The sequence below is a fragment of the Macaca mulatta genome, chromosome 3 (assembly GCF_049350105.2).
Source record: "Macaca mulatta isolate MMU2019108-1 chromosome 3, T2T-MMU8v2.0, whole genome shotgun sequence".
NCBI lineage: Eukaryota > Metazoa > Chordata > Mammalia > Primates > Cercopithecidae > Macaca > Macaca mulatta.
In genome coordinates, this window is record NC_133408.1 from 7,703,278 (window position 1) to 7,731,229 (window position 27,952).

Genomic DNA, 27,952 nt, shown 5'->3' on the forward strand with positions numbered 1-27,952 from the left:
GCGGTAGCTCCAATCATTCTTAAGTAATTAATTCATTAAACAGTTCTGCTAAGTCAGTATTGGAAGAAGAGCCTCCTCTTTAATATTACAGTTAAGTCCACTTCCAGGTTCCTGGCACCCACAGCCACGTGGCCTGGTTTGACTCTGTCCCCACCCAAATCTCATCTTGAATTGTCCTCCCACATGTTGTGGGAGGGACCCGGTGGGAGACAACTGAATCATGGGGGCCGTTTCCCCCATACTGCTCTCTGGTAGTGAATAAATCTCATGAGTTCTGATGGTTTTATAAGGGGAGATCCCTTTTGCTTGGCTGTCTGATTCTCTCTTGCTGCTGCCATGTAAGAAGTGCCTTTTGCCTTCCGCCATGATTGTGAGGCCTCCCCAGCCACATGGAGCTGTGAGTCCGTTAGAACTCTTTCTTCCCGGTCTCAGGTATGACTTCAGCAGCGTGAAAACAGACTAATTCACCAGGTTAGTTGTGTTATCCACTAATTTCATGCAGTGGCTGTTCAGAGAGCACTTAACACTTAGCCTAGGCAGGAGAAAGCAACTAACCAAGCCAAGTGCCTACTCTTGTGCTGACCTTCCTCAGGGCATGCTGGGGTCAGCTCTAGACCCTTAGCAGCAGCCTGAACTTCTCCAAGGTGCTTTTGCCAGGCAGGGCCTGAGGAATGTTTCACTCACTTGAAGGGTGAATAGAGGCATGTTAGAAATCGTAACAGTAGGCAATAATAACAATGATAGTTAATAATAATGATGGTAACAATGGTAAACTCTGAGAGCCCTGACAGTGTGCTAAGCCCCTATTCTGAAAGTGTCTTGCTATTCACTGCAAGCAAGCTTCATGAGTCCCGTGAGCTCATTAACTGGATTCCATCGGCAAGCAAACAGAACCCAGAGCATGCTGGGAGACCACCTTCTTCAGAAGACCCTTCTGAGTTGATGAATCATTGGGTTTTAGTAAGAATATTTATTCCTCAGTTATTGATTCAAAAAAATAAACCTCTATGCTGAAAAGGATCAGAATATGCCACCCCAAAATATGCCATTTTGCCATAAGAATTATTTTGAGCTGAAGATAATTGAGAAAAAGTAGAGATAGAAAAAGAGGGCCAGACTCAATGGCTCATGCCTGTAATTGCAGCACTTTGGAAGGCCGAGGTGGGCGGATCACTTGAGGTCAGGAGTTCAAGATCAGCCTGATCAATATGGCAAAACCCCATCTCTACCAAAAATACAAAAATTAGGCAGGTGTGGTGGCAGTCTCTACTAAAAATATAAAAATTAGCTGGGCATGGTGGCGGGTGCCTGTAATCCCAGCTACTCAGGAGGCTGAAGCAGGAGAATTGCTTGAACCCAGGAGGTGGAGGTTGCAGTAAGCCAACATTGCACCATTGCACTCCAGCCTAGGTGACAAGAATCAGACTCTGTCAAAAAAAAAAAAAAAAAGCTTCTGTCCTCCTCCTATCTGCCAGAGAGGAGGGCATAAATTTCCCTTGTGAAGATGTTCCCTCATCCCTCCTACGAGGGAGAGAAGAACAACTTCTATCACCAGAGAGGGGAGACAGCACCGAGATGAGTCTGCATGGATTAAACCTTGCTAAATGACCCAATCTTTCACAATTTTCACCTGCGTGTTTACTTTCCCACAGTGACCACACCTAGAAGCCCAAACCCCTTTTCCTTGGTCACCTCTCCACAATGTACTGCCCTTTGCTAAAATGGTATCCAAGCTCCCAAATCTAACCACTTGTTTGGGTCTCCACTTTCTTTGAAGACCTCCATGCACATAAAAATTAAAATATTATTATCAGGTAAAATTTGTATGCCTTTTCTCCTGTGACTCTATCTTTTGTCACTTTAATTCACAGTTGCCAGCTGATATGATTTGGCTCTATGTCCCCACCCAAATCTCATCTTGAATTGTAGCTCTGTTAATTCCCTCGTGTTGTGGGAGGGACCCAGAGGTAGATAATTGAATCAAGAGGCTGGGGCGGGGGTTGCTCCATACTGTTCTCGTGGTGGTCAATAAATCTCATGAGATCTGATGGGTTTAAAAAGGGTTTCTGCTTTTGCTTCTCTCCCATTCTTTCTTGCTACCGCCATGTAAGAAGTGCCTTTTGCCTTCCGTCATGATTGTGAGGCCTCCCCGGCCACCTGGAACTGGGGGTCCATTAACCTCTTTTTCTTCCCAGCCTTGGGTATGTCTTTATCAGCAAGGTGAAAACAGACTAATGCATCAGCTGCTGAATGTAAGAGGGTAGAAGTGTGATATATACATAGAAATAGATATAGATGATATAGATATATACACACAATAAGTTTCCACCCGTGGTTCCTGGCTCCTAACTCCCATCGCCCTTCTGTGTACTCTCTTGAGTAAACATAATCTCTCTCTCTGACGTACTCCCACTCTCCTTTCACTTTCCCATAGCCAGACTCTAGCCTGTTTGTGGGTCATAAGACCCTCATTCCAGAAAGGGTCCTGCCGCATCCCTTGGAGGAAGGAATGCTGCAGAGAGAGGCCAAAAGAATCTGAACAGACAGGCCCTGCTGGGTTTAGACCAAACCCTTTTTGCCCAATCTCATTTCAACACACCCATCCATGCTGCAATGATATATATCCAATGACGTCTCCAGAACACATGGAGGATCCTGGAGGGCCACACACCCAGGGATGGCATGGAAGCTCCGCCCCGCTTCCCACATCCCTGGCCCTGTGCATCTTCATCTGCATGCTTTGCAATATGCTTTATAATAAACGGGTAAACGTAAACAAGCGTTTTCTTGAGTTCTGTGAGTCATTCTAGCAAACGGATCAAACCGAAAGAAGGGACTGTGGGAACTCCAGCTTGAAGCCGGTCGGTCAGAAGTTCTGGAGGCCCGGACAGGCAGATCGGTGGGAAAGTACGGAGGGTCTGTCTTGTGTAACGGAGCCCTCGCCCTGTGGGATCTGAGCTGTCTCCAAGTAGAAAATGTCAGAATGGAATTGGAGGACACCCAGTCAGTGTCCAATGCAGAGCTGAGTGCCTGCTGGGTGGTAGGGAGAACCCCACCCCTGCCAATTTGTGTTGGAGAACCCCAACCCCAGCCAGAAGTCTGTGCTGGCTGTTACAGTGTTGAATGAGAGAACAGGAAAAAGCACAATGATTGGTGAGGGTTGTTTTTTTTTTTCACACAAACAAGAAGAAATATTTTTTTCTCTTCTACTAGGAGCTGCTAAGAAAAATGGTGAACAAAGCAGACAGATCAGGGAGACAACGTATTAGTCGAATAATCTCACAAATATACACAGGGTTGTTGCATCTTATCCATGGCCCATGTCTCTGCAAGCCTAGCACAAGTCAAAATTCAAGTAACTCCAGAACAATGTGCCACAGGAATAGAAATCTGAGGTCAGGGTAGCGCATTTTTGCCCTGTGTGCTTTGTATTCTCTTGGCCTCTGTCATCACGCATCAGTCGGCACCAGGAGTTGGGAGGGCTGGCCGGGAAGGCACTGACCCCATCACCAAGATGCCTGGCCTCAGCCTCAGCACCACTACTGGAGAATATTGTTAGAGCTTCTGGAAGATTTTAAGTTGTTATAACAACAAGACTATAACAGCAATGCATATGCCTTAGTAATAGCCACTCCCGGAAGTTCCATAGCAAGAACAGGGTCCCCCACCCAGTGACCCTGGGCCGGGATTGTTTCTATTGACCAGTTACAGAGAGGCCACACTGGGGCAAGAGTGGAAACCCTATTTACAACCCTTTGGAAATGCAGCTTTAAAAATGTACAGTCCTGAGATAGACTTTTGCTTTGAGGGGTGGGTTTTTTTTGGTTTTGTTTTCGTAATTTGGGAGATTTGCATTATTTCAAAGTTTGAGCATAAAGAGAGACTTTACTAATATTTTTAGCCTATGCTATTTTAAAATCACAAAGTTAAGATTTGCATAAAACATATTCATGTTGTAATTCAAATTGCAGTCAAGGCCCTGAAGGAACTGTTGATGGAGTGAGAGAGGCCCTGGGAATCCCTGAGGAAAGTGGGTTTGTACTAGGTGAGGGGCGGATGTTAGGCATTAAGTGGGTAGGATGGTGGGGCGTGGGGAGGACCACCTCTTGGGGCAGAGAAAACGATGGGTATCCAGGCAGCAGGGTGGGTACCAGGGGCCCTGGGACCCCTTAGGAAGTTAAAGAGGCTGGTGCATCCTGAATGCAAGGAAGTGGGAGTGAGGGGTGGCCTTAGATGAGCCCACAGAGGGGCCAGGCCCAAGCACACAGTCAAGAGTTTGCCTTTTATCTTCAGGTGTAAAAAGGAACATCAGGAAAATTATGAAAAAGAAATTGAAATGGCAAAAGATTGTGGAGTGATCTGATTTAATAGGGCCTGAGCTGCTCTTAAGGGATTTACAACTCCAAGCTGTAGGGAGGTGAGAGCAATGCAGATAGTTTTTACACCTGGAAATGCAAGTGAACTTTGGGGGAGACATCATCGATTTTTGCCCGGCAGATATTGACTAATTTTGCTCCTATTTGTAAATGTTTCAGTGTCCATGATGGCATATATATGCACGTTCTTTGAGTTCTCCATTGAATCTCTTGTAACATCTTGCCCGTTCCTTCATTCATGACTTAAATCCTTGGCTGGAATTTATTTCGATTTGCATGAGAACCATGATGTTATCTTTTTAAAAATCCTTTAACAAAAGGCTTTTGAGGAATTTCAAAAATTTAGGTGCATGAGGAATTTAGGCATATGATCTCTATAGAATATTTAGAAAATATTTTTAAAGGTAGTTTAAAGGGCCAATATTTAACTTTTTGTAATCTATAGAAATAGCAGTTTTCTATTAGACTCAACATAAGGAAGAAAATAACAACCATCTGTAATTGCAATAGCACCCTTGGTTAAGCATCATGAATTTTTAATGACTAACTTTTATGATTTTCTTTATTACAAAAGTGATACATAGTCATTATATAAAAATTAGGAAAAGAAAGCAAAAAGGAGGAAAATTTTAAAACAGATTACTCATAAGACCATCATACAGACACAAGCACTGTTGCCAGCATGGCATATATTTGTTTTTTAAAAATGATTATACTTTGGCCAGGCACGGTGGCTCATATCTGTAATCCCAGCACTTTGGGAAGCCAAAGTGAGTGGATCACTGCTTGAGGCCAGGAGTTTGAGACCAGCCTGGCCAACATGGTGAAATCCCATCTCTACTAAAAATACAAACATTATCCAGGTGTGGTGGCACACACCTGGAATCTCAGCTACTTGGAAGGCTGAAGCAGGAGAATTGCTTGAACCCAGGAGGCAGAGGTTACAGTGAGTCAAGATCATGCCGCTGCACTCCAGCCTGGGTGACAGAGCAAGACTATGTCTCAAAAAAAAAAAAAGATTATATTTTACCCACTGTTTGACAACCAGATTTTATTGACTTGACAACCAGATTTTATTGACTTGATGTACTAGAAACCTTTCAGTAATATTGTTCATAACATTGTTTAGTGACTTAAAATTATTTCATAAGAATACCTATCAGTAAATACATTATGTTTAGTGACTAAGTGTAATCCCATCAATTTGATAACATCACTTGTAAGTAGCTTTCCACAGACGAAATTCAGTTGCTTTTAAATTCTACCATTACAAGTGGTGGCGAACACCACCATCACTGAATCAAAAAGGATACACCGATGGATTCCTTAGAATCAGTTCTGGAAAATGCAATTGCTACCATGGAGTCAGTTTTCTAAAAATCAGTGGTTATCAGGAGCTAGAGGAGAGAGAGATAAATAGGTGAAGCGCAGAGGATTTTTTAGGGCAGTAAAACTATTCTGTATGATACTATAATGAGTGTGTGTGTGTGTGTATGTGTGTATGTGTGTGTATTTTTTTTTTTTTTTTGAGACAGAGTCTTGCTCTGTTGCCCAGGCTGGAGTGCAGTGGCACAATCTTGGCTCACTGCAACTTCCGCCTCCCAGGTTCAAGCGATTCTCCTGCCTCAGCCTCCCAAGTAGCTGGGACTACAGGCATGCACCACCACGCCCAGCTAATTTTTGTATTTTCAGTAGAGACGGGGTTTCACCATATTGGCCAGGCTAGTCTCGAACTCCTGACCTTGTGTCCAACTGCCTCAACATCCCAAAATGCTGGAATTACAGGCGTGAGCCACCGCACCCAGCCATCATTTTTAACTTTGTATTGAAGTAGTACAAGTAATTTTACATATTGAAAATCTGTTTTTTCACTTCATCCACTAGGTTGAATAGTATTCACCTCAAATTCTTGTCTACCCAGAACCTCAGCATGTGACTTTATTTGGAAACAGGGTCATTGCAGATGTAATTCATTACATGAAGGTGAGATCACCCTGGAGGATGCTGGGCCCGAATTCGATATGACTGGTATCCTTATAAGAAGAGAGAAATTCAGTCATAGAGACACTCACGGAAGGCAGACATTGTAAAGACACACAGGGAGAAGGCTGCGTAACTAAAGAGGCAGAGATTAGAATGATGGCCAGGGAAGGCCAGGAATTGCCAGCCACCACCAAAATCCAGGAAGGGGCGAGGAAGATTCATCCTTAGAGGCTTCAAAGAGAACATGGCTCTGCTAATACTTTGATATCAGACTTCTGAAATCAAGACTTCTGGCCTCCAGAACTGTGGCAGAGTTTATTTCTGTTGTTTTAAGCTATCTAATTGTGGAGCTCTTCCCAGGCAGCCCTGGGAAGCTAATATGCCCACTTAACCAAGTAGCCTAAATGTTTTTCCATAAGTTTCTGTATTATTATGAAATAATTTTGAGTCACTAAACAATATTATGTTTTATGGATGTACCGTCGGTTATTTAAAGAACTATTATTAAACACTAAGTTGCACCACTTTTGCTATTAGAAGCATTTTACTTGGACACCCATATAGACTTTCATGTATTACATAGTAGAATGTAATTTGTATATACAATTTTATATCCTTTTTAATTTAACACTACCTTATAAACATTGTTACATATCCATTAAAAACCATTCATGAACATTGCTTTAACAGCTTCATAATAATATGCTACATTTATGATACAAAACCTAATATCATTTTAAATACGTCGTAAGAATACCCATGTGGTTAAGCATTATGCCGTTTGCCATTTTTCAATATTGCAAATAATATTGAGATGAATTTATTTATGCAGAGAGGGTTATTGTTTTCTTTTATTTTGTCTTTGGTATTATATCTTTTTTTCTTTTTTCAAATATTGCATTTTAACTTTTTTATTTTTTTAACTTTATTATTATTATTTTGAGGCAGGGCCTCACTCTGTCACCTAGGCTAGAGTGCAGTGGTGTGATCATGGTTCACTGCAGCCTTGACCTCCTGGGCTCAAGTGATCCTCCCACCTCAGCCTCCCAAGTTGCTGGGACTACAGGCACATGCCACCACACCTGGCCAATTTTTGTATTTTCAGTAGAGACAGGGTTTCACCATGTCGCCCAGGCTCGTCTTAGACTCCTGAGCTCAAGCAATCCACCTGCCTTGGCCTCCCAAAATGCTGGGATTACAGGTATGAGCCACCGTTCCCGGCTTGGAATTACCTCCTAATTAGATTCTTTAACTCTTTTAATTAGAATTGTATGTCAAAACATTGCTCACTTTACAATTATTGACAGAATTAAATTAGTTTCCAGAACTATGCCAATTTATAATCCCACGTGTTGTGTCAGAGATGGCTTACTTCATTACACCTTCAACAGCAATGCTTATTGTCATTTTCATAAGGGTGGTATATTCGGGTACAAAGTTGATAAATCCCCCAATATCTAAGAGTTTGCAAAACATTCTCTGTCCATTGCAGTCCTTGATTCACAAAATCCCATAAAGAAAGCAGGTTAGAACAAAATGTCCTTATGGTTGTAAGAGCTGTTTTTCCCCTTGGGTAGGACTGTCACATTGTCACTTAATGTCTCATTTAAGTTATCTTAGATATCAACCATATTACTAGAGACATAATTAGCAATTTTGGTATGAGGATGAGCAGCAGAAATTTTGCACTCTATTTAAACCACCCCAAAAGTTAGTGGTTTCAAATAAGAATAACGACTTATTTTGCAATCTGGGCAGGGCTCAGTGGTAATGGCCTGTCCTGCTTCACACGGGTCAGCTGGAACAGATCAGCTGGGGCTATAGGATTCACTTTCAGGGTGGCTCATTCACAAGGCTGGAAAGTCAGTCCTGGCCATTGACTAGGAGCTTGGTTGTGGCTGGGCTGAGGGTCTTACTTACTCTCTTTGGACCTCTCTGTGAGGCTGCTTGGGCTTCCTCATAGCATGGCTGCTGGAATCCAGGAGCAATTGCCCCAAGAAACAAATAAAAGCTACAAGTCTTTTGCAGCCTAGACCTAGAATTGGACACAGTGTCACTGTGTTAGTTTTCCATTGGCAAATAAACTATTACAAGTTCCATGCCTTAAAACTGTACCTATTTACTATCTCTCAGTTCTGTAAAAGCCTGGGAAGGTCCTCTTCTTAGGTAGGGTCTCATAAGGCCAACATCAAGGTGTCAGCCAGATGAGTCCTTTTCTGGAAGCTCTGAGAACGATCCCACTTCCAAGGTCATTCCCTGTGTGAGCTGAATTCACTTAGGGGCCGCCCTCAGCTTCTAAAAACCACTTGTCCTGGTTGGCACGTGGCCCCTCCATTTTCAAAGGCAGCAACAATGCACCCTATTCTCCTGCTTCAAATCTCAGACTTCCTTGTTTGCTGGTAGCCGGAGAAAAACTCTGTTTTTAAAAAGTCCACGTGATAGGCCCCGAGGGGGAGGGGGGAGGGATGGCATTGGGAGTTATACCTGATGTAAATGACGAGTTGATGGGTGCCGACGAGTTGATGGGTGCAGCACACCAACATGGCACAAGTATACATATGTAACAAACCTGTACGTTGTGCATATGTACCCTAGAACTTAAAGTATAATAATAATAATAATAATAAAAAGTCCACGTGATTAGACGAGGCCCACTCAAATCATGTCCCTTTTGTTCTAAATCACGAGAGTGACAGTGCAGCATTCCCAGACTCTCCCACACTCAAATGGAAGCGGATATGGAAGGACATCCATCCTCAGGACTTACACCACAGCCACACCCAGGGTACTCTATCAGCCACACAGTCACAGAGTTCAGATTCTGGGAGAGGGGACTTAGACATCGTAATAGACCTAAAAACAAACTGCGATAAACCAACCTCTCGACAGAGGAGTGTGCAAGAACTGGGGGATTATCCTAGATTGTCTTATAACACCACCACATCTTCAAATTATTTTGGTTGTGAGGGGAGGCTATGGGGGAGTGGGAGAGGATAGCCCGTGCTTCCAAAGACATTCCAGACAAGCAAGCTCCCAGCCTGATGGGCCTCGGGTGTCAGCTGTCCGCCAGGGAAGAGGAGACCTTGTCAGGACACTCTGGTTTGTCCTTGGAGAAACAGTGGCGTTTGCTGATGGGCGAGAGGGCTTTAAACGTGCACAGTCTTTTAAAGCATTCATTTTGGGGCCTTCTGTTGGTTTCTTGGCTCTAAGCCAGGAGTTCTCATTAGTGACTATCCCATGCATTGCACACAAAGAGTTGAACCAAATGCAAACTCAAAGGGGCCTTGAACGTGAACCTGGATTTTCAAAAAATGAACCATGTTTTGAAAATGAATCCCAAAGCACAGCAAAGTATACATTGCCTTCGGAGCATTCTAATCTAATTTACTCTATTTTATTTTTACTAGAGAATCCTCATTTCTGGTATGTCAACATGGCTTGCCACATCACAGGTGTGCATGGCTGAGAAATGACCACGCTGGCCTTTTGTGGCAATTCGTGCTGTGCAAAGGGCTGGTCGTTGCTCAGGAAACGAACTCCCTGGATGTGATTGTTGGCCTTAGCTGTGCAATCTTTCTTGCTTCTGGGGATGAGAATTAAATTTACTTTGACTTTGGCTATGAGTATCCATCAAGCAAGCTGGTATGGGTTGAGTTGTGACCCCCAAAACAGACATGCTGAAGTCCTAACCCACAGTTCCTCAGAATGTGGCCTTATCTGGAGATTCTTAGGGTCCTGATAGAGGAATCAAGTTAAAACAAGGTCTGTAAGGCCGGGCGCGGTGGCTCAAGCCTGTAATCCCAGTACTTTGGGAGGCTGAGACGGGCGGATCACGAGGTCAGGAGATCGAGACCATCCTGGTTAACACGGTGAAACCCCGTCTCTACTAAAAAATACAAAAAACTAGCCAGGCGAGGTGGCAGGCGCCTGTAGTCTCAGCTACTCGGGAGGCTGAGGCAGGAGAATGGCGTGAACCCAGGAGGCAGAGCTTGCAGTGAGCTGAGATCCGGCCACTGCACTCCAGCCTGGGCGACAGAGCGAGACTCCGTGTCAAAAAAAAAAAAAAAAAAAAAAACAAGGTCTGTAAAGTGGACTCTAATCCAATGTGACTGGTGTCCTTATAGAAAGGGGCAATTTGGACTCAGAGGTCGAGGCACAGAGAGAAAAGGCAATATGAAGAGACACAGGAAAAATACCATGTTAAGACAGAGGCAGAGGCCAGAATTATGCTGCCACTAACCCAGGAACATCAGGGGAGAGCAGAAGCAGGAAGAAGCAGGGAAGCATCCTTCCCTCCTAGGTTTCAGAGGGGCCATGACCTTGCCACACTTAGTTTCTAACCTACGGCTTCTGGAACTGAGCGAATGCCTTTCCGTTGTTCTAAGCCACCAGGTTGTGGTGCTTTGTTACAGCAGCCTAGGAAACTGATCCACATGGCTGGCTGAACTCACACCTCCTCCAGTTGCTCTGCCCAAGTCCTTGAAAGGCTGGGGTCCTATTCACCTTTGCCGGCCTCCTTTCTCTCGTGTCACACTGCTTTATTCACCTGGTGTGTTTCCTCCAAAAATCGAAACCAGGCTCAGTGGTTGTTGGGATCTTTCTCTAATATCCCAAGACTTCAAAGGGCTGCTTTTTAGGAGAGCTGTAATCCAAGTCTTGAACAGTCTTAATATTACTTTCCCCTCCCCTCTTTACTTATTTATTTGTTTATTCTACCTATGCTCCTGGCCAAGACCTGCTGACCGATCACACTTGGATATCTGTGCTCCGTCTTTCACAGTATTCTCACCATTCCGTAGACCAATCGGCAACCTCCACCTGGAAAGAAACTTCCCCTTTGCTGTCTGCTTCTTTTGAAGTCAGAGACTACAATGTGCTCCTCTTCGTGTTCTGCATAATGCCCGATCCACTGTCAAAGGCAAAGGGTGCCCCGTGAGCACCAGCTGCCATGCCCCCATATCCACTTTCCCCGATTCTATGGCAACTGCATCCCTACATTTTAGCTGGGCACAGAATGCAGACTGCATTTCCCAGCCCCTCCCCTCACCTCACCCCTTGAATCTAGGCATGGTCATGGTGGAAATTCTGATCAGTGGGATGTAAGGAGATCCTGCAGTGAAGAGAACTCTGTTCTCCTCTTTCGCTTTTCTCATCTTTCTACTGGCTGGAGAGTGAAAGTGGCATTAAGCCACCAAAAACAACATCTGGCAGAGCAAGTAGACAGGAGGAATCTGAGCTTCCGTGGGCCCTGAGGAGCAGGAGTGCCCCATATGTAGCTTTCTGTAAAGAAATAAATGTCCATCTTGTTTAAGTCACTCATATGTTGGTCTTTGTCTCAGCAGCCAAACCTAGATATCAACTAATCCAGGTGGATACATAGAGAAAAGTTGGAACCTACAGAGAAAGTAAATTACTGGGCAAAGATTGGGTCCTAGGTATTTAGAAAGAATGTAGATTTGGGGTCACAAATAGTGCAAGTCTCCCAACCTCCATCAGACTCAGTTTCCCATCTACAAAATGGTGATAATAGCAGCTACCGCATGGGATGATACTGGATTAGACTTGATATGTTTGTGAAGTGCCAGGCACATAATAGGCAGTCAGAAAATGGTAAATTGAATTATGATTAACTGTATCACCAAAAAAAGAGTTCATTCAAAAACTAAAGTCTCCTTTAGGCAGCAGTGTCTCCCTCTTTGCATGGCGTGGAGGTTATCCTAGCTTGGGTTTCTAATAAAGAAAACTCTGGACAAATGGATGGTGATCAGGCAGGTTATTGGAGAGGTGACCCCAGGGAGCATGAGAGAGGAAGCAGAAAGAGTGAGTGTGTCATCTCCTGAGGCTGCCATGACCATCACTGGGCAGCTCAAACAACAGAAACTCGTTCTCTCACATTTCTGGAGGCTGTGAGTCCAAGATCAAGATGTGGGAAGGCCAGGCTCCCTCTGAAAACCATAGGACGGAATCCTTCCTGGCCTCTTCCCGGCTCAGGTATTTGTTGTCAAACTTGGCGCTTCTTGGCTTGAAGCTGCATTGCTCTGATCCCTGTCTCTGTCTCACCATCACACGGTCTTCTCCCCACATGTCTTCACATTGTCTTTTTATAAGGACACCAGACATACTGGATTAATGACCCACCCTAAGCCAGCCTAACCTCATCTTAAGTTGATTACATCTGCAGAGACCCTATTTGCAAATAAGGTCATATTCCCAGATACCAAGGGTTAGGACTTGAACATATCTTTTCAGGGACACAATTCAACCTGTAACAGTGAGACTGGGGAGGAAAAAGCAACAGTATTGCCATGGAAACTGCTGTAAACAATGGGCACTCCATTCTGCTTAGACATCATGAGAAGGGCATAGAAGGCTCTAGAACAGTCCCCAAAGGAAACAGGAGGTTTGGGCCTTTACTCACCAGCATTTTTCTCTAGGTATATCAACTCCTACAACTGTAAACTTTCCTCATTCATGGCATGAGAGGAATCCTGATGAAGAAAGTAAAACCTTGCAGCCCGTGCTCGAAGTAAGCTGCCGTGAGCATGCAGCGACTTAACCACGGAACAGAAACACACTCCAATCCCTGCTGAAATGAGAAGTTAGGCTGAGAGGGCGTGAGTCAGAGCACCACACGGGTCTGCAGCAGCCCACCCCTCGTTCTTCTCAGATTGTTCTGTCACTAAGCCTGCACGATCGTGGCCAGCCACCATCTCCAAATGACTCCATAGAGAAGGCGTGGTGGACACGCCGCCTGCAGCTAACCAGGGACCGTGGTTGGGATGTGTCATCTCCCTCCTCCACCGCACGTCCTAGATTTCTATCAGCACTTATGATGGTCCAGGTCACCTGCCTGAGCACTGGCTGGCCTTTCACCGCTCAGGGCCTGAGCTCTTGGCTGCCTTGTGTTTATCAGGCCCTGATGGCTGCAAATGCCCAGTCATCATTAACCCCAGACTTGGAAGCACCAGAGGAAGCCACCAACAATCTCCTCGGTCTCAGCCATGTTTCAGTCCCTGGAAGCAACCATAGCCCCATTGAGAACTGGAATTTTCTGTCCCCTGATGGTGGAGTAACTTCTTTCTTTGCCTGCTCATCCACTGGCAGGCCCAAAGGGTCCCAGTGACAGTCACATACGGGTTCAACAGAACCTTTACTGTGAACCTCAGGGGAAGCTGCCCTGCTTTCATCCCAGGAACCAGATTCTCTAGTCCTGTGGAACCTAAGTTCTCAGGGATAGGAACCAAAATTCAACTAGTGGGTCACTAGGAGTTACAACGAAAGCAACCAATCCTACTTCCAAGATTTGGCTTCCAGACCCGTGTGTTCTGACAATTGGTGTCAAAGCACCTTAGGTAGGCTGTAGGTTCAGCACCCTATTGGCTGTTGTTACAGCACTGTAGCCACCCTCGAGGCCAACCCTGGGGAGCATTGGCCCCGAGCTGGCACCTTTGCTGAGCCATCAATGGCCTTTTCATTGTTCATGAAGGCTGGCAGCTTTCAAGTCATCCATATGTGGTCAAAGGAGCGGATCCCACAGTCATGCATTCATGGCACACCTCTTTGACGATAAAATGGGTCCTTGGTTTTGGCTGATGTTATGCAGGTTTCTATTTGAGACGTCATTCCTCCTGGAGGCCCTTAGGTAGGGGTGCTGGCAGGAGAACAGGCAGAAAAGGCAAATCTGTATTAGGAGCTGGTGTCAATTCCAGTAAGGGAAAAATTACCCCCAGCTGCAATTGAGGGGGACAGATGTAATCAACTTGCTATCAAATGTCTGCTGGTCCCCCAGGGCTGGCAGCACAGGACGGACACAGCATTCAGTGGAGGCAGCAGCTACATCAGCCTTGGTGAGGGGCATGCACCCCCTCCACCCTGTCCTGCCATTTTGGCTCGTCCATCCACAGCCACTGCCTGAGCACTAGTGATTGAGAGGCCAGCTAACATCACCGAATGCGGCACCCAGAGGCCTTGGTGGACCCCAGCATGAGACAGAGGCCTGTGTGCCTTCTGCGCACTCCAAGCAGCCCATCCACATGCCACTATCCCAGCCTTTGCAGATTCTGATCTTCCAACCCTTCTTCTCCCAGGCCTCCACTAGAGGTCTCCATCTAATTTCTGAATTTCTAGTTAATTTTTCAAAATGCTGCAATCCACAGGCTAAACGATGGAGAAAACTCTCTCAAAGTGCACACTTAGGAATCAAGGTCCGTCTTCGTGGTCTCTCCTCCTACCCTAGCGAGTTCTGCCACCCTGCCCATGAGAGTTGAACACACATAGATACACACACAGTTAAAACTGACAGTAACAAGAGGGGGTTAGGAACCAGACGACATACAGTGGAGGAATATCACAAGCCCCACCTCTTGTTATTCAGATGGGCAGACAGAGACTTCACACATCAACCACTCCCTGAGACCCTCCTTGACTTTGCCTCCATTGGGACCTGCAGGTTGCTGGAGCCCAGGTTCCTGAGGCCATGCTGTGTGCCATCTCGCCCCAATTTCATCTTCCAGTCCAGCCTCCGAAACTTCCATCAGTCACCTGCAGCCAAGATTTACTGAGGATTACTCTTTAACTTGATCTCCTGCTTAAAACACAATTAACAGCTGTTAATTGCACGCAATTAATTAGACCTCCTCCTAAACAGTAAGATCTGTATAATTATGAGCATGATGTGCTAGTTATGTTTTTCCAGATCCACATTAAAGTCAAATCCTAATAAATAAGATCAAAATTAGGTGTTTGTGTTTCCTAGAAGTACTTGTGCACCACCTGTGGGAAAAGTTGTCCTCTGCTTCAAAGGCAGGTTTTATAGACTGAGCCCTGTTTTTTCTCTGAAGGAGGAAACTTGTCTTCATTCGGATTTGCTGAGGTGTTTAAAAACCTGGGGTTTTGGTTCACATTTCGAGACTGTCTGTAGCCCTTTTGTTTTAACCAAATCCAAGAAGAAGAAAGAGGCCCTGCTGCTTTCAAATGCTGATAACCACTCTGGGGTAGCTGCGAAGTTAGAGGAAAAAATGGGCTTGACTTCACACAGAAAAAAGAAAACTATCTCTGTTCCATTTACATAAGTCTAGTAACATCTGAAGTGATGAACAACAAGTAGAGTTTATGAACTGCTACCATTTCCTACATTAGCCACGCTTTACAACTTTCCAAAAAATATCTAAAATACGTTTAAACATCTTGGCACTCCTACAAACAGCAGAGTTTTACATTTCAGGGTTTTACATGTCAGATGGGCAAGGCAGACTCTGTAGTAGAGCTATAGAGCAAGGGAATCCTGATCTCTTTATTTGGAATGGTGGGACATAACAATGGATAAATCAGGCTCATTTAGCAGAGAACAGAATAGCATCCGCTTGAGTTTTACTGAACACTGTGTGTCACTTTCCGCCTGATGAGATGGCAAATAGGTTCTTTAGCACAGCTCTCTAGAGTGTAAATACTTTCTATTGTGTCAAGATTCGTTTCAGCCACAGGCAATCCAAATGCATATAAAAGAAACCTGAAATAACAGATTCATGCATGTAAGGCATTACTCTCTTGCACAAAGAAGTTGGGAGGTATAGTCCCAGACCACTTCACAATGTCTTCAGGCCTAGACTCCTTTCATCTTTCTCCTCTGCCATCCTCAGCATGAAAATTTGTTCTCAATATCCTCTCCCTGCCTAGCTGGTGGCTGCAGCAAGAAGAAGGGAATCTACAAAGAATGTGATGACCAGCTGATCACCCAGTGTATTAGTCCATGTTCACGCTGCTGATAAAAGACATACCCGAGACTGGCAATTTACAAAAGAAAGAGGTTTGTTGGACTTACAGTTCCACATGGCTGGGGAAGCCTCACAATCATGGCGGAAGGTAAGGAGGAGCAAGTCACATCTTACATGGATGGCAGCAGGCAAAGACAGCAAGCTTGTGCAGGGGAGCTCCTCATTTAAAAACCATCAGATCTCATGAGACTTATTCACTATCGCAAGAACAGCATGGGAAAGATTCACCCCCATGATTCAATTACCTCCCACAGGGTGCCTTCCACAACACATGGGAATTCAAGATGAGATGTGGGTGGGGACACAGCCAAACCATATCACCCAGCTATAAGGAATCTTCCAAGAAGCCCACATAACACAATAGCTAGAATTTAGTCAAATGTCTACACCTCCTGCAAAGAAAGATAAGAAATATATTCTTTTAGCTGGATACATTGTTGCCCCAAATAAAAGTACTCACATAAAGAGGAATAAATGAAAATATTTCTACTTAATTCTATTATTAATACAGAGATAAGAATGTATTGTATTACCTGAAGATACAAGACTTTATTTTATTTTATTTTATTTTATTTCATTTTAATTTTTGAGACAGGGTCTCATTCTGTTGCCCAGACTGGAGTGCAGTGGCGCAATCTCAGCCCACCGCAACCTTTGCCTCCCAGGCTCAAGCGAGACGTGGTTTCACCATGTTAGCCAGGCTTGTCTTGAACTCCTGACCTCAAATGATCCACCTGCCTTGGCCTCCCAAAGTGCTGGGATTACAGGCTTGAGCCCGTACATGCCAGGCCCAAAGATTTTTTAGATCCAAGTAATTTGTTTAATAATTTCATGCAATCAACAGCTAATTTCTTAAAGATTCATTTCTGATTTCATATTTTTTTACAAAGAAGATGTGTGTCACTCAAGATCCTGATTCTGGCCCTAATTGAAACAAAATTAATACTTGTGCCTTGCTTTAGGGAATACATTCTACCTTTTGACCCATAACCTTTATAGTCCTATCGGGTCTCAGTGAGGTCAGGGTGACACGATCTTTACCACTGACCCACTATGTAACCTCTCTGAATTCCAAGTGCCTTGTTGAAGGCAAACTCTCAGATGGCTTCAGTAATCCCTGCCTCCAGTAATCATACTCTGTGTAATTTCCTCCCTTTGAGTGGGGCTGGGACTTCTGACTTGCTTCTCTTGCTTCTAAATCATGGACTGTGGCAAAAGTCACTTCTGTGATTCCATGGGATTGCAGCTTCTGTCTTGCTAGCAGAGTCTCTCTATTCCCTTCTCAGCAGGTGCACTTGGATGGTGCGGGTGTCATGTTGGAGAGGCCCACATGTCAAGGAATCAAGACTGAGGGCAGACTCTCCTGAACAGCCAGTTAGAAACTTCAGCCCTCAGTCCACAGCCTGCAAGAAATAAAGGCTTGCCGATAGCCATGTGAGCTTCAAAGTCCATCCTTCCCCAGTGGAGCCTTCAGATGAGGCCTTAGCCCTCACCAGTACCTTGATTGAAGTCTCTCAAGAAACCCTGAACAAAGGACCAACAAGTTATGCCCAGACACCTGACTCACACATAATAAATGTGTGATGTTTTAAGCTGCTTTTGTGGCAATTTGTTACATACCAATAGACAACTAGTGCATTTTTCATAGGTAAAATGAGAATAATTCACCTATAAGGAAAAACAACGTTAATGGTACTATCTACCTCACATAGTTTTGTAAGGACTAAGCACGTGTTTTTGTTGTTGATGCTTTTGGTGATGTTGATGATGTCACATAGTAAATACATGCCAAAATTTAAGAGCAATAATCAGAAATCCCTGCTTCTGGGAAGCTTGTATTCCAGCAGAGAAAACAGGCAAGTAAATGAACAAAGAAATATATGTAAGGCGGTAGAAAGTGTTATGAAGACAAATAAGGTAGCATACTAAAGCTAGACGGTAACAAGGAATGCAATTTTAGTTAAATATGGCTGGTGTCGTTAGGTATATCAGACAGGATAGGCCAGGTTCTGTTTGGTAACAAACACAAAATATTGGGGGCTTAACACAACCAAAATTTATATTTTACTCACATAGCACTGGTGAGTGAGGGGATTCTGCTCCTCTTACTTAGACAGTCAGGTTGGTAGAAGCTTCATCCTAAAACTGCTGCCTTAGGGACAGAAATGTGACAAACATGGGCTGCTCTTAAAGTTTCCCCCGTAATATTTCTTCTCATGTTTCACTGTCCAAATCAAATCACATGGCAACACCTGACTTCAACGGGGCAGAGAAGGTCATGTGCCTGGAAGGACGAAAACCCAACAATTGGTGAGAGCATGACTGAGGGTGCACTGAGTACAGCACTTGCCATGGTCTCACACTCCTGCCTTGCTCTGAACCCTAATGAAGTGCTCTTCCCTCTGTCTCTTTTTCTGTAGACCTACCATAGCCAAGCTTCTTTCACTAGCTTCCCTTTCCCCTCAGTCAGTGCTTTCTAGAAACACCCCTTTACAACTGGTTTATATCAGAAGTCAGCTAGCCACAGTCCATGGGCAAAGACCCGCCTGGCATCCATTTTGTGTAAAGTTTCATCAGACAGAGTCACGCCCACTCACTCATATATTGTCTGTGGCTGCTTTTGTACTCAGCACCAGAACTGAGGAGTTGTGACAGAGACAAAGGGACCACAAACTGAAAATATTTACTACCTGGCACTTTACAAAGTAAGTGTGCTCACCTTGACCCATATAACTCAGAATTTTTTTAATGGGTATGACCTTTCATTCAGTTATTGTATAGAAGAACAGTGTTCATGATAAACAGGTAGGTAGATGGATGGATGGGTGGATGGATGGAATGGAAGGATGGATGGAAAGAAGAAAGGATAAATGGAAAAATGAATGAATGGATAGATGGACGGGTGGGTGGGTGGATGGATGGATGGATGGATGGATGGAAAGAAGGAAGGAAGGAAGGAAGGAAGGAAGGAAGGAAGGAAGGAAGGAAGGAAGGAAGGAAGGAAGGAAGGGAGGGAGGGAGGGAGGGAGGGAGGGAGGGAGGGAGGGAGGGAAGGAGGGAAGGAACAGACAGACGGCCAGTTTTCAGTGTCAACATGGCCAGGCTCTAGTCCCCAATTATTCAATCAAACACTAATAAGGATGTTTCTGGGAAGACATTCTGTAGATGTGAGTAACATTAATTCGATTTGAAGTAAAGGAGATTATCCAGATAGTCTGAGTGGGCTTGATCCAATCAGTTGAATGGCTTTAAGAGCAGAAAGGAGGATTCCCAGAAAAAGCAGGACTTCCACCTGAACTTGCACTGGCACCGAGTTCCAGCTGCCCTTCTTGGTTTTCTGTCTTACAGATTTCAGAATTGCCTGGGTGGAACGATTGCTTTCCTGTGCCAGGTACTTTGTAGGGGGCTGTACCTACAGTCTCATTCAATCAGCCTTACAATGGTGAGAGGTGGGTATTATTATACCCACTTTATGGGGACTAAACGGAGGCTCTAAAGATCTCATGATATTGCCAAGAGTCATGCTATTGGGAAGCCAAGAGTTTTGTCTCTAACATTGACTTCAGAGTCTCCCTGTATTCTTCTCACTCTACTGTGTCATCTTTTAATTCAGATATTCATGATAAAGTTTATAAGATGCTTCACTAATCTAATCTCCCATTTGAAAAACTTTTATTTCAATGAAAGATATGGTTTAAAATGTCTCTTTCTACAGGTTAAATTACTTCCACCTGCAGTTCAATCCACCAGCCACGTGACATAGACTCTGTTCACTTTGGGTGGCTGTGGTCAGTTTTGTTTTGAAGTACCTGATTTTTTGTTGTTGTTAAATAAAATTATTTTAGAGTAGTTTTAGATTCACAGAAAAAGTAATATGATCATACAGAGAATTCCCATATATCCCCGCTCACAGTTCCCCTGTTATTAACATCTTACCTTAGTATGGTAAACACGTCACAATTGATGAGAACCAATATTGACACATGAATGTTAACCAAAGTCCACACTTTATTCAGATTTATTTCCTCAGTTTTTCCCTAATGCCCTTTTCCTCTCTTGAATTCCATCCAGGACACCACATTACATTAGCCATCATGTCTTCTTACGCTCCACTTGGCTGTAACAGCTTCTCAGGTCTTTCTTGTTTCTGGCCACTAGGACAGTTTTGAGCAGTACTGGTCAAGTATCCTGTTGAATGTTTCTCAACTGAGATTTGCCTGATGTTTTTCATGTACCATACTTATGTAAGATGTTAATTACACGAGAAACTAGGTATGGAGTATACGGGAACCTTCTATTCCAGGGGTCCCCAACCCCTGGGCCATGGACTGGTCCTGGTCTGTGGCCTGTTAGGAACTGGACTTCACAGCAGGAGGTGAGTGGCGGCTGAACAAGCAAAGCTTCATCTGTATTTATAGCCACTCCACATTGCTCACATTACTGCCTGAGCTCAGCATCCTGTCAGATCAGTGGTGGCATCAGACTCTCATAGAAGTGTGAATCCTGTTGTGAATTGTGTATGCGAGGGATCTAGGTTGTATGCTCCTTATGAGAATCTAATGCCTGATGATCTGAGGTAGAACAGTTTTATCCTGAAACCATCTCCCTCACCTCAGGTTCGTGGAAAATTGTCTTCCATGAAAATGGTCCCTGGTGTCAGAAAGGTTGGGGACTACTGATCTATACTATAGATTTCTGTATGTATAAAACTATCTATACTATAGATTTCTGTATGTATAAAACTATAGTTTCTGTATGTATAAAACTATTCTAAAGCAAAAAGGTTATTTTTAAAAAGTCTAAGACAAAAAAAAAGTTTAATCGAAAGCTAAATCATGAAGATGTTTCCACATGTCAAATTGCCAAGGATTGCTTTGTGAGTATGAGAATAACGCTTGGCCCAGGGTGTTGCCAGTGGAAATGACTCCCTATCAGCCTCACTAACCTCAGTGACTGGAGCACACAGCAGGCCTTACAGCATGGCAGGAAGAACACATGAACACCAAGCCAAACTGATACAGTCTACATGTAATACTTATAGGAAAATACTTTAGGGACCAGTGACCCTTAGTGAGAGTGGTGTCATGTGTAGCAGTGTTAAGTTGTATTGGCATATATCACATGCACAGGAGTCTACGGATTCTAGTTCCTGTCTGTTTCTTCTGTCTCTCCTCATATCAATTACTACTGATGAATTATCAGCCTGAACACGACCTGGAAAAGAACCTGCCACCACGCTGGCAGAGAGAGCCTAGGGATGCATCGTATGCCTGACCTGACCCAAGGGAAGCCTCCAAGGAGATGAGGTCACCTCCAGAACATGATTTACAACACAGGCACCCCCTACACCCATTCACTCTCTCAACACACAGAGAGCACATATCACATATCAGATACTGGTTTTGGTGCCTTGGGGATGTGAAACGGACATGGCTTCTGCCCTCATGGAGCTTACAGTCAGGTGGAAGAAAAGTACAATAAAAATAGGCATACAGCTGTAGTCCCAGCTACATGGGAGGCTGAGGCAGGAGGATCACTTGAGCCCAGGAGTTCAAGACCAGCCCGGGCAACATAGCAAGAGCTTGTCTCAACACAAAAAGAAGGAAAGAAAGAAATACAGAAATTCTCATTTGACCTCTATGCACACAAACTAGAAAACCTAGAAGAGATGGATAAATTCCAGGACACATACGCCCTCCCAAGATGGGACCAGGAAGAAGTGGATTCCAGGAACAGACCAATAAGGAGCTACAAAATTGAATCAGTAATAAATAGCCTACAATCAAAAAGAGCCCAGGATGTGATGAATTCAGAGCCCAATTCTACCAGATGTACAAAGAAGAGCTGGTACCACTCCTACAGAAACTACTGCAAAAAATTGAGGAAAAAGACTTCTCCCCAACTCATTCTATAAGGCCAGCATCATATTGATACCAAAACCTAGCACAGACACACACAAAAAAGAAAACTTCAGGCCAATATCCTTGATAAACATCAATGCAAAAATCTTCAACAAAGTACTTGCAAACTGAATCCAGCAGCACATCAAAAAGTTAATCCACCATGAACAAGTAGGCTTCATCCCCAGGATGCAAGTTTGGTTCAACATATGAAAATCAATAAATGTGATTCATCACATAAATAGAACTAAAGACAAAAACCATTTGATTATCTCAACAAATGCAGAAAAGGCTTTTGATAAAATTCAACATCCATTCATGTTAAAAACTCTCAATAAACTAGGTATTGAAGGAATATGCCTCAAACGAATAAGAACCATCTATGACAAACCCACAGCCAACATTATACTGAATGGGCAAAAGCTGGAAGCATTCCCCTTGAAAACCAGCACAAGACAAGAATGCATTCTCTCACCACTTCTACTCAGCCTAGTCTTGGAAGTCCTAGCCAGAGCAATCAGTCAAGAGAAAGAAGAAAGGGTATCCAAATAGGAAGAGAGGAAGCCAAACTTAACTCTTTTTGCAGATGACATGGTTCTATATATAGAAAACCCTGTAGCTTCAGCCTGAAAGGTTCTTCAGCTGACAAACAACTTCAGCAAAGTTGCAGGATATAAAATTAATGTACAAAAATCACTAGCATTCCCATACACCAGGAACAATCAAACTGAGAGCCAAATCAGAAAGGCAATCCCATTCACAAGTGTGACACGCAAAAATAAAATACCCAGGAATACAGCTAACCAGGGAGGTGAAAGATCTCTACAATGAGAATTATAAAAGAATTACTGCTCAAAGAAATCAGAACAGACACAAACAAATGGGAAAACACCACATGCTCATGGATAAGAAGAATCAATATCATTAAAATGGCTATACCACCCAAAGTGATTTATAGATTCAATGCTATTCCTATAAAAGTACCAATGACATTCTTCACAGAACTAGAAAAAAATATTTTAGAACTTATATGGAACCAAAAAAGAGCCCAAATAGTCAAGGCAATCTAAGCAAAAAGAACAAATCTGAAGGAATTATGTTACCTGACTTCAAATTATACTACAAGGCTACAGTGTCCAAAATAGCACGGTAGTACTGGTACAAAAATAGACACATAGACCAATGGAACAGAATAGAGAGCCCATAAGTAAAGCTGCACATCTATGACCATCTGATCTTTGACAAAGTTGACAAAAGCAAGCAATGGGGAAAAGACTCCCTACTCAATAAGTGGTGCTGGGACAACTGGCTAGCCATATGCAGAAGATTGAAGCTGGATCCCTTCCTTGCACCATATACACAAATCAGCTCAAGATGGATTAAAGACTTAAATGTAAAACCCAAAACTATAAGAACCCTGGAATACAACCTAGGCAATACTATCCTGGACCTAGGAACAGGCAGATTTCATAACAAAGACACCAAAAGCAATCACAACAAATGCAAAAGTTGACAAATTGTATCTAATTAAACTTAAGAGCTTCTGCACAGCAAAAAAAAACTATCAACAGAGTAAACACACAGCCTGCCAAATGGGAAAAACTATTTGCAAGCTATGCATCTGACAAAGGTCTAATATCCAGCATCTGTAAGGAACTTAAACAAATTTACAAGAGAAAAACAACCCCATTAAAAAGTGGGCAAAGGACATAAACAGACACTTCTCAACAGAAAACATACATGCGGCCAAGAAGCATATGAAGAAAAGCTCAATATCACTGATCATGAGAGAAATACAAATCAAAACCACAGTGAGATATCATCTCACACAAGTCAGAATGGCTATTACTAAAAAGTCAAAAAATAACAGATAATGGCTTGGTTACAGAGAAAAGGGAATCCTTATACACTATTGGTGGGAATATAAATTAGTTTAACCATTGTGAAAAGCAGTATGGTGATTCCTCAAAAAGCTAAAAGCAGAACTACCATTCGACCCAGCAATCCCACTAATGGGTATATACCCAGAGGAATATAAATCATTCTACCTTAAAGACACATGCACATAAATGTTCACTGCAGCACTATTCACAATAGCAAACAAATGGAATCAACCTAAATGCCCATCAATGACAGACTGGATAAAGAAAATGTGGTACGTATACACCATGAAATACTATGCAACTGTAAAGAACAACAAGATCATGTCTTTCGCTGGAACACGGATGGAGCTGGAGGCTACCATCCTCAGCAAACTAATGCAGGAACAGAAAACCAAATACCGCATTTTCTCACTTATAAGTGGGAGCTAACTGATAAGAACTTATGCACACAAAGAAGGAAACAGCAGACACTGGGGTCTACTTGACGGGGGAGGGTAGGAGGAGAGAGAGGAGCAGAAAAGATAACTATTGGGTACTGGGCTTAATGTCTGGGTGATGTAAAAATAGGTACAACAAACCCCCATGGCACGTGTTTATCTATGTAAAAAAACCTTCACATGTACCCCCAAACCTAAAATAAATTTTTTTAAAAAAGAAAAAGTTCTTGTTTTTAGAGTGGCTAGTAATAAAATAAAAATAAAATAAATCACTCAAATGAATCTAAGCTGGGGTAAGACTTTTGGTTGGACCCCACCTGTGCGGTGTTTGTATTAGGGGAGGGACAAGTCATGAGGGAGGGCACTTTCAGGCTGGATGATGCCTCCCCAGTGGTCCAACTAAGCACTGAGACAGGTACTCACTGGGGGCTCTAGTGCACGACCCTCCCGACACCCTGTTAGGAAGTGAGCACGGGAGCCCCCACGGTTCTCAGGTTCCTATAATTATCAGTGTGGATTGAAATGTTTCCCTTCATTCTAACCGCCAGATGGCACTGCTGGGTGATGTACTGAATGAGAAAGCCTTGGATATAAAATTTTACTTTAATAACATCCCTGGGTTGGTTCCCTCCACAGCCACCCCAGAGACACACACACCCATATTTCATTTGATTCAGTGAGGTTGGGCGACTCAGTAATCCTGTGAATGCTCATCCTAAAGTTGGAAGAAGACTGTAAATTATACTAATTATAAAGTCCATGAATGATCATCTTCCAGCCATATTTTCTCTTGAATAAAATGAAATTGTATTTATACTTTCATAATCCAAGCTAAAATTAGCCATAACACTCTGTGTACTATACAAGAGCAAGGATCTATTTTCTTATTTGTTTACAATGTGTCCTCAGAATCTAGGGCACTACCTGTCATGGATAAGCACTCAATGGAAAATAAATGGATGAATGAATGAGTGCTAAAGATGATTATTAAGAAAATAAATACGTGGACCTCTATAACTTGGACTAAAACTAAGTTGGAATGATATGGCCCAGATGAAAACAAAAGCATGTATTTATATTTAGAAAGAGGCCTTTATAGCATTAGAAATTATTAACTGGGCTGGGCATGGTGGCTCACACCCGCAATCCCATCACTTTGGGAGCTTGAGGCAGGAAGATCACTTGAGCTCAGGAGTCCAAGATCAGCCTGAGCAACATGGTGAAACCCCATCTCTACTAAAAATACCAAAAACTAGCTGGGCATGGTGGCATGCACCTATTGTCCCAGCTACTCACAAGGCTGAGGCGGGAGGATCACTTGAACCAGGGAGGTGGAGTTTGCATTGAGCTGAGATCATGCCACTGCATTCCAGCCTGGGTGACAGAGTGAGACCTCATATCAAGAAAAGAAAAGAAAGAAGGAAGGAAGGAAGGAGAAGGGAAGGGAAGCGACGGGAAGGGAGATGAGAAAGAAAGAAGAAAAGAAAGAAGAAGAAAAGAAAGAAAGAAAAGGAAGGAAGGAGAAGGGAAGGGAAGGGAAAAGAAGGGAAGGGAAGGGAAGGGAAGGGAAGGGAAGAGAAGGGAAGAGAAGGGAAGTGAAGGGAAGGGAAGGGAGATGAGAAAGAAAGAAGAAAAGAAAGAAAGAAAAGGAAGGAAGGAAGTCAGTCAGTCCTGGCCCAGGCCCATCAGGCCCATAGACTCACCCAGTGGGTGCTTCCCCATCCACCATGTGTAATTGGAGTGGGCACACTTGACAGTTGGCAGAACCCACAAGTTACGGGCTGAATTGTGTCTTCCCTCCCCCAAAAAAAATTATATATTGGAGTCCTGATGTTCAGTACCTCAGAATGTGAACTTATTTGAAAAAAGGGTCATTGTAGATGTAATGAGTTACGATAAGGTCACTAGGGTGAGCCCTAACCCATGTGCCTGATGTCCTTATAAAGCAGAAATGTACACACAGAGACACACACACAAGAAGGATACCACATGAAGATGAAGGCAGAGACCCCAGCGATGCTTCTATAAGCCAAAGCTCACCAGCGGCTGCAGCAACGAGCAGAAGCTGTGGGAGAGCCTGGAGTGGATCCCTTCTCACGACCTCAGAGGAGCCAGCCCTCAGACTTCTGGCCTCCAGGACTGAGACAACACATTTCTTGTGTTTAAGCCACCCAGAGTGTGGTACTTGTTATGTCAGCCCTAATAAACGAATACACCAGGTGTAGATTCCTTGTTCTGCAGGGTAAGAGCTATCAAAGCGGGGAGAGCCAAGCAAAAACTTATGTTTGCCTTCAGGCCAAGACAGTAAATCAAAAATAATATTGTATCCCAAGGGAAACAGTAGATGCAGGGGAAGCAAGGCCAATGGATTCTATCATATCCCTTTTTCATTCACTAATCAGGCTCCTTCCAAGCCACAGACATCTTAGAAGGTGAAAGTGAAGGACTGCAAACTCACCCGAGTGTAGTCCCAAGCACAGCTGCTGAGCCCACGTGGTACTTTTCCTAGAGCCAGTGACCACAAACATGGCACACAGCCAAGGATCCGATGAATGTAGTTTCTCCTCTTTATCAGCAGGGAGGAGTAGGAGCAGCTCGCGCTCACGTGGGATGGATAGCAGTACTCATTCGCGGCTCTTCCCAGGGTGATGTTAATTCTCCAGCTCTCTGTCAGGATATCAGGATACAGGCTGAAAAGACCAGAACCACATAGACATTCCACAGAGCATCGTGTTGGTCCACCATGTGGACACATTAAGGCTGAATGAACAAAATGTAGCAAGTATGTTGCCAGGAGGTGGGAAGAAAGATAAGAGAGAAACCCTGTGAAGACCAGGGACCCCGTAGATCAGAATGTTTGTAAGGATCCAGTGGTCTGGGGCTTGCTGGGACAGTCCCTCTAAAGTAAAATATAAAATCATTGCACTTTACACCTCCCATCTTTAAGAAGGAAGCACAAGGCCAGGCAGACTTCTCTGGATTCTGGAGGCAGCACTTCCCACCCTTGGGAACATTGCTCAAACACACTTACCCTGTGACATGAAAGATGCCAGTTTTGCATGAGACCCAGAGAAGGAAGAGCAGGTCCAGGCTGAGGTGCAAGTGTTCCAGCTGCTTGGTCCACACAGCCCAGCAGGCCCTAGTGGGAAAAGACACCAGGTGGCATTTAAGACAAGGCTCAACAGGAGAATCACAGCGCAGACCCTTAGGTCTAGAGCAAGCTCACGTCATTAGCAGCAGAAAAATATGCACTATTTGAAAAAAGCTTTGTCCTGCTACCTAACCACGGCAACAAGTGACCATGCAGCCAGCCCACCATGACCTGGGTTCAGGTCAGGACCCCCTAACTCATAAGGTCAGACAAGCAATCTGCAAATAATTCTCATGACGGAGCACCAGTAGGGCCAGAAGGCACTTGTAAGTTGCACTGGCAGGTGTCTGAGACACCATCCCACACCCAGCCCTGCCTGTCGTCCACCACTTCTAACTAGTGTTTTCCCTTCAGTTAACACCTGTGACCACACAGTGGCAGGGAAAGGGGCTTGTCCCTTTTTACCTACTTAGCAGGGAGGGAAATGCTTGGTTCACAGATGGCAGATT

General features: G+C 43.8%; 1 protein-coding gene across 2 annotated transcripts in view; it reads right to left on the bottom strand.

The window, feature by feature from the left end:
* The window catches only part of IGSF5 (immunoglobulin superfamily member 5), a 101,178-nt gene extending 74,288 nt beyond the window's left edge, over positions 1-26,890 (bottom strand). For both annotated transcript variants that reach the window (XM_077995739.1, XM_028845320.2), the window contains exon 1: positions 26,811-26,890. The gene's annotated coding sequence lies outside the window, so the exon portion shown is untranslated. The remainder of the gene's footprint in view (positions 1-26,810) is intronic.
* Between the last annotated feature and the right edge of the window lie 1,062 nt (positions 26,891-27,952).